Source organism: Oreochromis aureus, linkage group 23 (assembly GCF_013358895.1).
Source record: "Oreochromis aureus strain Israel breed Guangdong linkage group 23, ZZ_aureus, whole genome shotgun sequence".
In the NCBI taxonomy this organism is placed as follows: domain Eukaryota; kingdom Metazoa; phylum Chordata; class Actinopteri; order Cichliformes; family Cichlidae; genus Oreochromis; species Oreochromis aureus.
The window spans coordinates 2,848,542-2,860,036 of record NC_052963.1 but is presented as its reverse complement, the minus strand read 5'-3'; the positions used below and the strand labels follow the sequence as shown (position 1 = coordinate 2,860,036).

The following is an 11,495-nucleotide window of genomic DNA, read 5'->3' as shown; positions in this document are numbered from 1 at the left end:
CCCCGCTAAACACCGATAACTTTGTTTTAACTTAGTCTTCTCCTTGGTAGTTTTACCAGGTCCAGGCATCGTGGGTCTATAGCGTATTTTGTTTTCGTGTTTTGGAGCGTTTTTCCCTTAATTTTAAGGATTTAGCAAAGTTACCTGCAGGAGCAGTTCAGAGCTCGACCGATTGCTACGGTGACATCATCGGAAGTCCAATCAGGTCTAATTGCACGAAGTCAGGAATACTGTGGATAGGAAAGGCCTTCAGCCCAGGCTACCTCCATGGAAATGCCCCTTGTGAGGTGCTGGGTCCTCCTGATCCACGTCAATGATCTCTGGGACTGGAAGCAGACCACTGCACACTGGGACTCAGCACCTGTCTGGAAATGGATTGAATGTGAATGAATGAATTTAATCCATTTCCAGGCAGCAGCTGGGTATTCCAGGTGTGTTTGAATCATTCCAGGAAGACCTGCTCACATTAAACCCATGTAATAAATGAAGGTGTTGCTTTAAACATTTATTCATTTATTCTGATAGGAAACAGAACTACAATGAGAAATTTTGGCTATCATGCCTTACATCAATAATGGTTTAAGAACCCCCAACCCTAAAAACAGACTTTATACCAGTGGCAAACTATTTTTCCAACACAAACTCTTAAAACACCAACAAGCTTAACAATTGAGAAAACAACTGGGATCATTGCTGTGTGACTGCGCTGCTCTCACTCCCATTCTTCATCGTCAGCAGCCGTCTGTGCTGCCAGCTGGCTCGTTACACTGCCGTCCTGGAAAAAGCCTCCCTGTGGACCCTGAGGAAGGACCACAATGTGAAACACTACAACATCTCAGAGAATTCAGTGTAACACAACTTTAACCAGTTACCTTCCTCAAGTCTGTGGAGGCAAAATGCTTCCTAGGTGGGTTAAAGCCAGAGGGGCTATGGCCGCTGAACGCAGACTCCTCTAACCACGAGGGAACCTCCTGCTGGGCCTGCCAATCCCAAACACCTCATTTAAAGCACTCAGGTCTCAACTTGTGGTGATGCACAGTGGCTATTGTGCAGTTGTAATGCAGCGTCTCACCTTGGACAGGATTGTGACCAGTGATCGAGCCAACTCACTGTCAGCTCCTGGATCATAGAAGGACACTGCCCTCCCGGTGTTGCCACAGCGGCCGGTTCTACCAATACGATGGACATATTCGTCGATATTGTTTGGGAGGTCAAAGTTCACCACGAACTGCACATCTGGAATATCGAGTCCACGGGCACCTACAGAGGTTGCCACCAGGACAGAACATTTGCCAGAGCGGAAGTCTCCAAGGGCCTGCTCTCGCTGCCACTGCTCACGGTCACTGGAAGCCAGCACAGCACATAGAATAGATGTACAATGAGATCTAGAGCATCTCCAAACATGTGGGAGGAGAAAGGGGGGTGAGGTGCACAGTTTCTGCAGCACTATATGCATATGAACAGTATTTAGAAAAAAGAAAACCGTATGTATACGTATATACATACACACACACACACACACACACACACACACACACATATACATATGCACACATACATACATACACATATACACAAAATTTATTTACAGTTTGGGTTACTGCACGTAAAATTAAGTGTTGCACAGTGGTGGTTTATAGAGGCAAGTCCTTGGAGTATGGGGGTGGAACTGTGTTATCAGTGCATGTGTGCGTACGTCACACAAAGGACACAACCATCTCCACAGTAAACACACAAACACCACTTACCCGTGAATGCTGGTAGTTGGAAACTTCTCCTGACACAAGATTGTGGCAATAAAATCAGCCTGTCTTTTGGTCTCTACAAACACCATGGTGCGCTCCGATCCTGCAGCACAAACCCACACCACACAGTTCAGTTACACTGAGCTATTGTTTGTTTTGACCTTTAGTTCTTTTCAACACTGGAAACCCAGAAGCCTGAAATCGTTGCCTAAATATACCTGTTGATTTCAGGAGGTCTATAAGCTGATCCCTCTTTGCGAACTTGGTGACCTGCACAAATGTCTGCTCCACATCACTGCAGGCTCCACCCACAATACCCACGGCCAAGAACAAATAGTCAGTCTTTAGAAAGTCAGCTGCAAGCCTATATCACACACACACACACACACACACACACACACACACACACACACACACACACACACACACACACACACACACACACACACACACACACACACACACACACACACACACACACACACACACACACACACACACACACACACACACACACACACTCTGAGATGAGCTGGCAGGCAATCAGACCTGGTTGTATGTCAATAGTACAAACTGGCAGCAGACCTCTGGATGTCCTCGGGGAAAGTAGCACTGAACATCAGAGTCTGACGGTTCTCTTTTGATGGCATCCCAGGAGAGGCCACCAGGCGGCGCATGTCAGGCTCAAACCCCATATCCAACATGCGGTCAGCCTCATCCAGCACCAAGTAACGCACTTTAGTCAAGCCAACCTGGAACACATTTATTAGCATCTTAAAGCGCTGCACAATTTTGTCATCCAATCTATGGTACCTTTAAACGGCCTTACCTTTCCTCTTCCAATCATGTCCAGCAGTCGTCCTGGTGTTCCACACAACACATTACAGCCCTCGAGAGGTCTCTTATTTGGTGTCCAGTGCTGACTCCACCATACACTACAACAGGTCGCACACATGTCCTGTAGAGTGGAGACAAACATCTTGAATTTACCTTGAATCTACATGTTGGTGGAGTTCAGTTATTCTTTGTCAAAGCCAAAGAAACACACCCATAGGCAAACTTCCTGGCCTCCAGGTAAATCTGGTTGATCAGCTCCCTAGTTGGTGCCACAATGATGGCATCAGGCTCCTGCATCTCACTGAAGCAACTGGCCGCCGCACCATCTGCCATCAGCTGTTGAAGGATTGGGAGCAGGAAGGCAGCCTGGCGGAGGGAGACCACATTTAACCTCTGTCCACAAGCAGGTCTACACCCAGGTTTGACTCTCCCAAACCATACCGTTTTTCCAGACCCAGTCTGGGCGCAGGCCATGAGATCCCTGCCAGCAGAAATGATGGGGATGCCGTGCTTCTGCACAGGGGTGGGCTTCACATAACCAGACTTGCTGACGTTTCTCTTTAGGGACTCGCACAGCGCTGCTTCATCAAATGTCTGAGAGAAAGCAGAAGAAATGTACACCAGCATCAAGGGCAAGTCAATTTTGCTGTGACACTATGCTTTAAATTACTTCAGGTTTCACGCAGCTGTTTGAAGTAAGCCTAAAGAGCTGCTTCCAAACAGCTCCAACTATAACAGAGCTGGCTCCTTCAACCAGTGTGTGAAGTCACCAGGAATCTGACCAGAATGGTGTCCAGCTGCACGGTTATACTAGAAACTAACGCAAGTGTTGCAGTCTTGTGTATTAACTTGCTCCTGTGTGCTGTCCTACAAGTTAACAGCTGTCTTACAGGCTGCAGAAACCATAAAATGAGCAGCTCGCCTTTCTCTCAGTTTAACGTTTGCATTATTTGCAAATATCACAAGTCCAGAAGTGTAAATAAAGCATTATTAAATGGCTCACAGATGTCACTGAAATGCATAAAAACATCAACTTCAAATAATAAAACTCAATTATTCTACAAGTCAGTCTCACCACTTGGCAGCCATCTTGGTTTGACGTTAAAAATTTTAACGGTATTTTTCTTGAGTAAATGCACACTCTAACATGCCACAGCAGGCAATTACATTCACAAATATAACGTGTCTGATAAGCTGCTTACTTTCAAAGCGGAGCCAAGGAGAAATAAGTGCCACTGATAATGGAATCGGAATCACAACGTGTGCTGCTTTGGCTTTAAAAATAAAATCTTAACAGGTTTTATTCCAGTAGACTGAACTAGTTACACAAAATCTTTCATGAACAGCTGATCTGACCGGACCACTTGAAAAAGAAATTACACGCCAATTCCATTTCCTTATGGTATACAGTGGTACTTCGTTTATCACGGTAGTTATGTTCTAAAAATAACCTGCGATAGGTGAAATCCGCGAAGTAGCCAACTTTGTTTCTTTTACAATTATTATAGATGTTTTAAGGCTGTAAAACCCCTCACTACACACTTTATACGCTCTTCTCAGACAGGCATGAACATTTTCAGTTTTCTCTCGATTAAAACACTCTTGAAGTTCAAACCTTCATAGAAAAATAAGTCCAGTATTAGAGAATGAAACCAAAGGCACCCGCAGGTGACGACATTTCGTCGACACTGTTGTGTTTGTTGGGGAGAAAACTTACAAACATACAGTACAGCACTTCAGAGTCACACTGCTCGCGATCGAAGATTTATGTAAATTTGACAAGCTGAATACATTCTGTACTGTACAGGAGACACGGCACAAGGTTGATTGACAATGGTCTACAGCCAATCAGGATGCAGAACACAATGTGCCGTAAAAAAAAAAAAACAAAAAAAAAAACATGCAAAACTGCACAAAAAAATTTAATAAAAAAAAAAAATCAAAAAAAAAAAAAATCTGTGAAACAGAGGCCACGAAAGGTGAACTGGGTTATAGCGAGGGACCACTAATGTGTCAGAATCCGTCACAGTAAGCCAAAATTAACTAAGCATCTTCACTAGGATAGCTAGCATACATGTCATGCACCTGTACTGCATGCAGTGTCACACACTGATGTAACCACAGTTTTGTACCAAGCCATATTCAATATCAGCAAAGAACTGCTGATAACAGATTTGTGTACCTACTGGATTGCCCCCTAACATTTCTTACCATTATAGCTGGTGGTGGGTTGGTTCCACTGACATCCACCAAGATCTCATCGTACTTGTCAAAGTTGACACCGGACTCATAGTGGGAAAAAATGGACTCCTCATCTTCAGAGGGTGGTGGGGGGACGTAGGTAACCCTGGGTCCTGCAGTGAGAAACAGAAATGCTGCACATAATAGAAGATAAAGCTGGCATGCTGCAGATATGTGAACATGAGGTTTAACTTACTATCACTCGCATCTGCGTTCTCTGCAGGTGTATCCCCGTGCCCTGTATTACACACAGATGCCAGCCACATCAGTAAATCTTTCAAACTTATGTGCAGTGTTGGGAAGGTTACTTTTAAAATGTATTCCATTACAGAATACTGAATACATGCCCCAAAATGTATTCTGTAACGTATTCCGTTACGTTACTCAATGAGAGTAACGTATTCTGAATACTTTGAATTACTTAATATATTATCATGCTGTTTACAACTACGTGAATGTACTATTGCTGTGATTTATTACTGATACTGAAGGTCCGCGGCTCCGAACAGTAGTAAAGGGACCTCTGGCTAATACGGTGGGTTCCGTGTCGGGCTGGTAGCCGAAAAATAGCTTTACTTTGTTGTCTGGGTCAACTTTGTTTGCTGGAGACAGAGAGAGGCGTTGAAAGGCTGCTCCAACAGAACTTATTTTTTCCGGAGGAAAACACGAACACAGTGTACAGTCGAGTCTTAATAGCTTACTTACAGCTGGGCTCGTCAGGCACTCTTCTTGGCTGCAGTGGTAATTATTATATTTACATGCTTCCAGCTCCCGTTTTTGCTCCGTGACAGCTCGGACTTTTCCTTTCTCTCCCTCCCTCGCTCACAGACACATAACATACTCATATTTTGTATTCTAAATACGTAATGGCGGTACATGTATTCCGTTACTCCCCAACACTGCTTATGTGCAATGAATCATTGAGGTCAATAATGAAAAACAACCTTGAACAAAGACCTCTTCATCTTTCCCACGGTAGCCTGCAACACAACACAAATTACACTTCTGATACCTCTAACAGATTTGCACATGATCAGAACTGCTTGTTCACTCACCTCCTCCAAAGCCACCTCTGCCACCCTGCTCACCACCTTTAAAACATCAGTCAATTAACTGTTATTCTTACTCAAAATCCACACTGATTGCAATCAAATTTCTTTGCATTAGCTTTTCCAACCCAGGTGAACCCCGAGGTGCTCCCACTGGTGTGCGAGTGTGTGAACATTTAGGTCACACAGTGCTTAGGCCATAGGAAAAACAACACATAGATGAATGGATGTGAATGTGTGATTGAGGCTTGTAAAAAGGCACTAATAAGTACGAGTCAATGTAGCATCTGCATGCAGTGGATAAAAAACCACCACGAGTGGAATCAGACTCGTACCTTGACTATAGCTTCCTCCTCTTCTTCCTCTTGACACTGTGAAAAGCAGAAAATGCTCACATTGTAAACAAGCATTTCTTTCAGTCTACTTTTGTGTCTTAATGGAAATATTGACACTACCATTTTTATTGTCACCATCCTCTTCATTGGCTGTAAAAATGAGAACATCAAGTCAGACGCGTTCCAGCTCAAAGCCAAACAGACGTACACGTCAATATTCCAATTATTACCGTCAAAATCACTGTGATCCATTCTGCCAAATCCTCTGCCACGCCCTGATAACACACAACTGTCATATTACAATTCCATCAACAGCTCTATTCACTACAGCATAAATATGCATACTGCCCTGGCAGGCCAACACAGCACAGTATTACCACTGCTCATCTTTACTGGCTGAACGATCTTGCTAATCCTCTTTCACACTGCTAGTTGTTTTGTTTTTTTTCAGAATTTGTAATTTGAATTGTTTTCATAATGTGTCAAACTTTATTACAAACGCCTAACATTCCACTGAGATGACCAACAGTATATCCACCCCCCCGCACCACACACACCCCTACCACGGCCTCCTCTTCGGCTGAAGCTACTCCTTTCTGCTGTATTATTCTGGCCGTCACCATCTGTAAGGAAGAAACGCAACGCTCAGGAAACACAATGAGGAAAACTACAACAGCTCATGTAATACTCTTCATGCTTACCGTTTGCACCGTCCTCAGCACCTCAAAAATAAATAAATAAATTAAAAAAAAAAATCAAATATCTAAAATTAGATACCTTCGACAATCGTCTGAATGCACCTACTATAATGTGATAACCATTTCTCCCATCACCTGCATGCTTCTCCATTGGCACCTCTCTGATAATTACTGTGTGACAGTATCAAGCAAACCTTGTGGTCTGAAAACTAGAGCCAAGTGCCATAACGCAACACTGTTTAAACAGCCAGCAGGGGGCAGCTGTTCTAGCTGAAAACAGTATCTTGTCATTTTGAAACAATAAGAGCTGGGTCTGACTGAAAGCACACATTGATGGAGTAATGTCTTGAGCACAGTGCATAAATCTGACACAGAATGATCAAAATGAACAAGAACTGTTTTATTCAGTAGTGAGCCAAATTGAGACATTAAGACCATAAAGTCATCAGGAAAAGTATTTTCTGAGCTCAGGACTAGGAGTGTCTGTGCAACAACAGCTTTAACCCCATGGAGGCTGCGAAACAGGTTTAACGCACCATCACACTGCCTCCACTTTTCATCTTTTACACTGTATGGGCCGGTGTCCTGCAGGTCTTAGATGTGTCCTTGATCCAGCACAGCTGATTTAAATGGATAAATTACGTGCTGAAGTTCTCCAGACGCCTGCTAAGGAACTAATCATTTGATTCAGGTGTGTTGACCCAGGGTGAAATCTAAAACCTGCAGGACATAGGCACTAGAGACCTGGAGTTGGACACCCCTGCTGCATGCAATCCCAAAAAGCATTCTTCCACATTAAATCTACTTTGAAATTTGTCATCCAGAAATGAGGATTATCCAGGACAATTTCACCATCAGTCACAAAATGCCAAACAGTGACAGTTTCAGTGTTTAGATGCAGCCCTCGCACGTCATATCCAGTTTCCCTTGCTCACGCGGGCCTTCACCAGGCACAAAAAAAGAAACTTAATTACTGCAGGTAAAACTCCAGAGGTTGGTGGACATTTTCTGTTTAAAGCTATGATTGCATGCCAAATGATGGGCATACACACACGCCTACTGGCTTTTCACCTCACAGCTCATACATAATGCTAATTTTCAGACATGTTTACTTGCTCAAAGGACAATTATACTACTTCTTAAACAAAGTGTTAAATGTGCACCTGAGAAGAATGAGTTTTTAAATCCTCCTCTTCCTCTACCCCGTCCACCACGACCTGGAGGAACACATTTAAATCACTCTTCAGTGTCATGCAAGATGCTTCCTGTAAGGGCTCCATCGTCTTTCTACACTCACCTCCTTGAAATTCACCATGATCAGAGTTCCAGAAATCTCCTTGTGTACCTAAAAACATGTTTGTTTCAAATACAGAATAATACCAAAATAAATCTTAACCTGCCTCCAATCTTTATTTTAACCCTTGGAAGAAAGAATTAAAGCAGACAATAAATCTGAAGTGGAACATACCTCCAGTTGAGGTGTCGCTGGTGAGTGCACAAGTACCAGAGGTAGCGGTTTCCTGTAAACATGGGCAATTTCAGTCGGACGCTGACTGACCGGCTCATCGAAGTGCGTACGCAGGGCCTTTGTACATTACACTAGCTTACCTGTTCTTCCCACTCGTCCATTCTTGCTCACCTGAGGAAAAAAGTACCACAAGAAATTTTGTAAATCACATACGATAACGAATACCCCCCCTCCCTCCACTCTTTTTTTTTAACCGCTTTCATTCCGACATTAAAAGCTAAACCTTTCCCGAGAATCTGGGACAACGTGACGACTACCACGCGAGAAATGATAGGCACTTAAGCTAACACTAAAACCACTAAAACCTTAAAATGCTCAAGTATCTTTAATCAAAACGTCGACTGTTGCAAAGCAAATGTGGCTCGTAAATGCTCTCCCTCTTAAGTACAGAAAATAATTTCGCGCTGCTTTTAGCTAATCAAGACGCATGGAGCACGCGGGAGCAGGGCGGGCGGCTAACTTCTGGCCTCAATTTAGACGCAAACACGAAATAATGCTTTAAAGTCATGTGTTTGCATAGTTAAAATGAGTCATTTTTAAAGAGCTGTTTCGAGAATACACTCACAACCAAAAAAAAAAAAAAAACTACAAGTGGACGTAAAAGGTGACACCCGCTAGCATTGGAAGCGCTAACTAAAACAGCACGACATGATTAATAAAACTGATAATAACTACATCTTGTTCTTCAAAAATTGGTTTTATAAGTGACAGTAATGCAGTAAAACTGGCCCAGGTAGAATAACCATACTTTCTGAGTGTCTTCACAGATGAGATTCTTCCTCGACGTGCAGCCTGCTCGTCCGCTCACAGAATGGGGCGCGCGCATGCACAGTTCACAACCCGCAAACTTGCAACTTCCGCCATTTTCCCGCCCAACTGGATTTTTGAAAATACAAGAAATAAATACGAAGAATTATAAACTTTTCCCCCTGTAAATAGCTTCTAATAGAACATTTTTAAATATAGTTTTGTTGGCAAAATTGTAGAACAATTGTGTTGCACAACAACTGGAAAATGTCATTCTGCTTTCTTTCAGTTTTTAATATTCCTTTATAATAATCGACTTTTTAAAAAGTTGTTAGTTCGAAAAGTTTAAAAAGCTGTTTAAAAATTAAGCCTTTATAGTGGAGGTGATATATAAACGCTTTATTAAACTACCACTAATTCCTTTACTCTAAATTCACCCTATTGGCTATTATTTTCAGTGCATTAAAATAAAATAAATCTGATAGTGTTCACCGATTTTCTATCCCCAAATAACATAATTCATTAATAAAATACAATAAATTAGAAACCATTCACCTGCTCAATCTGCGCATAGAGTATGCACTGCCATCTGCTGGAAAACTATACAATTGCATGTTCACTACTAAATGTGATTGTCACATTGCACACTCTCATACTTGTATTGATATAACTTTGACCAGGCAATAATAAAAAATAGAGCAAATAATAATTGCTGTAAGTTTCTGCTGGGAGGCCAACAGACTGTGTATTTCTAATATTGTTCCCAAGCTCCCCAAGACAAATGGGGAGGACAGAACAGTGTAAAATCAGTGCCAGATCAAAAATGCAGATTATTAGGAATGAGATTTCCATATCAGTTGGGACCCAAGTTAACAACAGTTATCAAACACTGACTCTCTGATGACTGTATTGGAGAGCAGCTCATTGTTGACTATCTTATAAGTGCACTGAAGCAGCCAGCGGCTGAACTGCCAACCCTCCAACTAGCAGATGAGCTGGTCTACCTCCTGAGCTACAGCCTGCTGACAAGACAAGGGGAAGGGGGAAAGGTGTGTTAGGAGGCAGTGAGGGTGACAAAAAAGCAGGAGTGTGGAGGTGAGAGGTGGGACTATGACTGATAAAGGGAGATGGTAGATGGTATGTAGAGAAGGAAGTGTGTGTGTACAGGAGACCAGGTGGAAGGGAAGCAAAGCCAGGAGCACTGGAGGTGGACTCAAACTATTCTACCATGGTGTAGATGGAGAAAGAGAAATAGAGTAGTGGTAATCTTTAAGGTAGAGTATGTGAATAGTGTTGTGCAGGTGAAGAGAGGGTCAGACAGGGTCATGAGTTTGAAGCTGCAAATCAAAGGAGTGATGTTGAATGTTGTGTGTATGCCCACAGGGCGGATGTTAGCTAGAAGAGAAAGCTAGATGAAGTGGAGGAGGGTCTCCCCAGGGTGGAGAGCATTGTGAGGGGGATGTAGGTGAAGGCTGCAGAGGCGATGGGGAGGTGTTTAGGAGGTATGGTGTTAAGGAGAAAAATGCAGAGCGTCAGATGGTGTAGATTTTATGAAATGAATGGAAATGGCTGTGGTGAACATGAACTTTAAGAAGGAGGAAGATAGGATGATGTCAGAGCTGAAGAAAGTGAACACAGGTGGACTCATGCTGAAAATGCAACCTGAAAGTGGCAGGAGACTGTAAGGTGGTGGCAGGGGAGGATGTAGGTAGGGAGCATCTGTAGGATGGCTTTGGACATCAAGAAGAGTAATCAAGTGAAGGCAGAGCCAAGGATTAAATGATGGAAGCTGAAGAAGGAGGAACATCGCACAGAGTTCAAGAGGGAGTTGAGATATTAGGGAAGAGTTACCAGCTGGGAAACTACAGCTGAATTAGTGAGGGAACCTGTCAGGAAGGTGTTTGGTGTATCCTCTGGACTAAGGAAAGAAGACACGGACACTTGCTGGTGAAATGACAGCGTAAAGGAAAGTATTTAAAGGAAGAGGTTGAAACAGTCAAGGAGAGATGGGAGTACAAAGACTGCGGTGCGAAAAAGGAAAATGCTTCACTAAGGAAGGAGAATGAGATTCAGTTCAATTAGTTAGCTACAGATGTCACATCAAATACATCAGAATCTGCCTGACTATAAACTGATTTATAGACCAATGTACACTTATACTTGTCATCTCATCTGTATGAGCTAGCTGAAGCAGTTTATGTAAGCCATCTTTTATATCCTATGCCTTGTCCTTAACTCTTCACATATATATTCTTTAAATATGCTAAGAGCTTTCAACTTAAATGCCTTGATCCATGTACTTAAGCAATAAGATA

At 42.8% G+C, this 11,495-nt stretch overlaps 1 pseudogene; it reads right to left on the bottom strand.

Annotated features, from left to right (window-relative positions):
* Positions 1-490: 490 nt before the first annotated feature.
* Positions 491-9,306, bottom strand: LOC120436481 (annotated as a pseudogene).
* Positions 9,307-11,495: the final 2,189 nt, after the last annotated feature.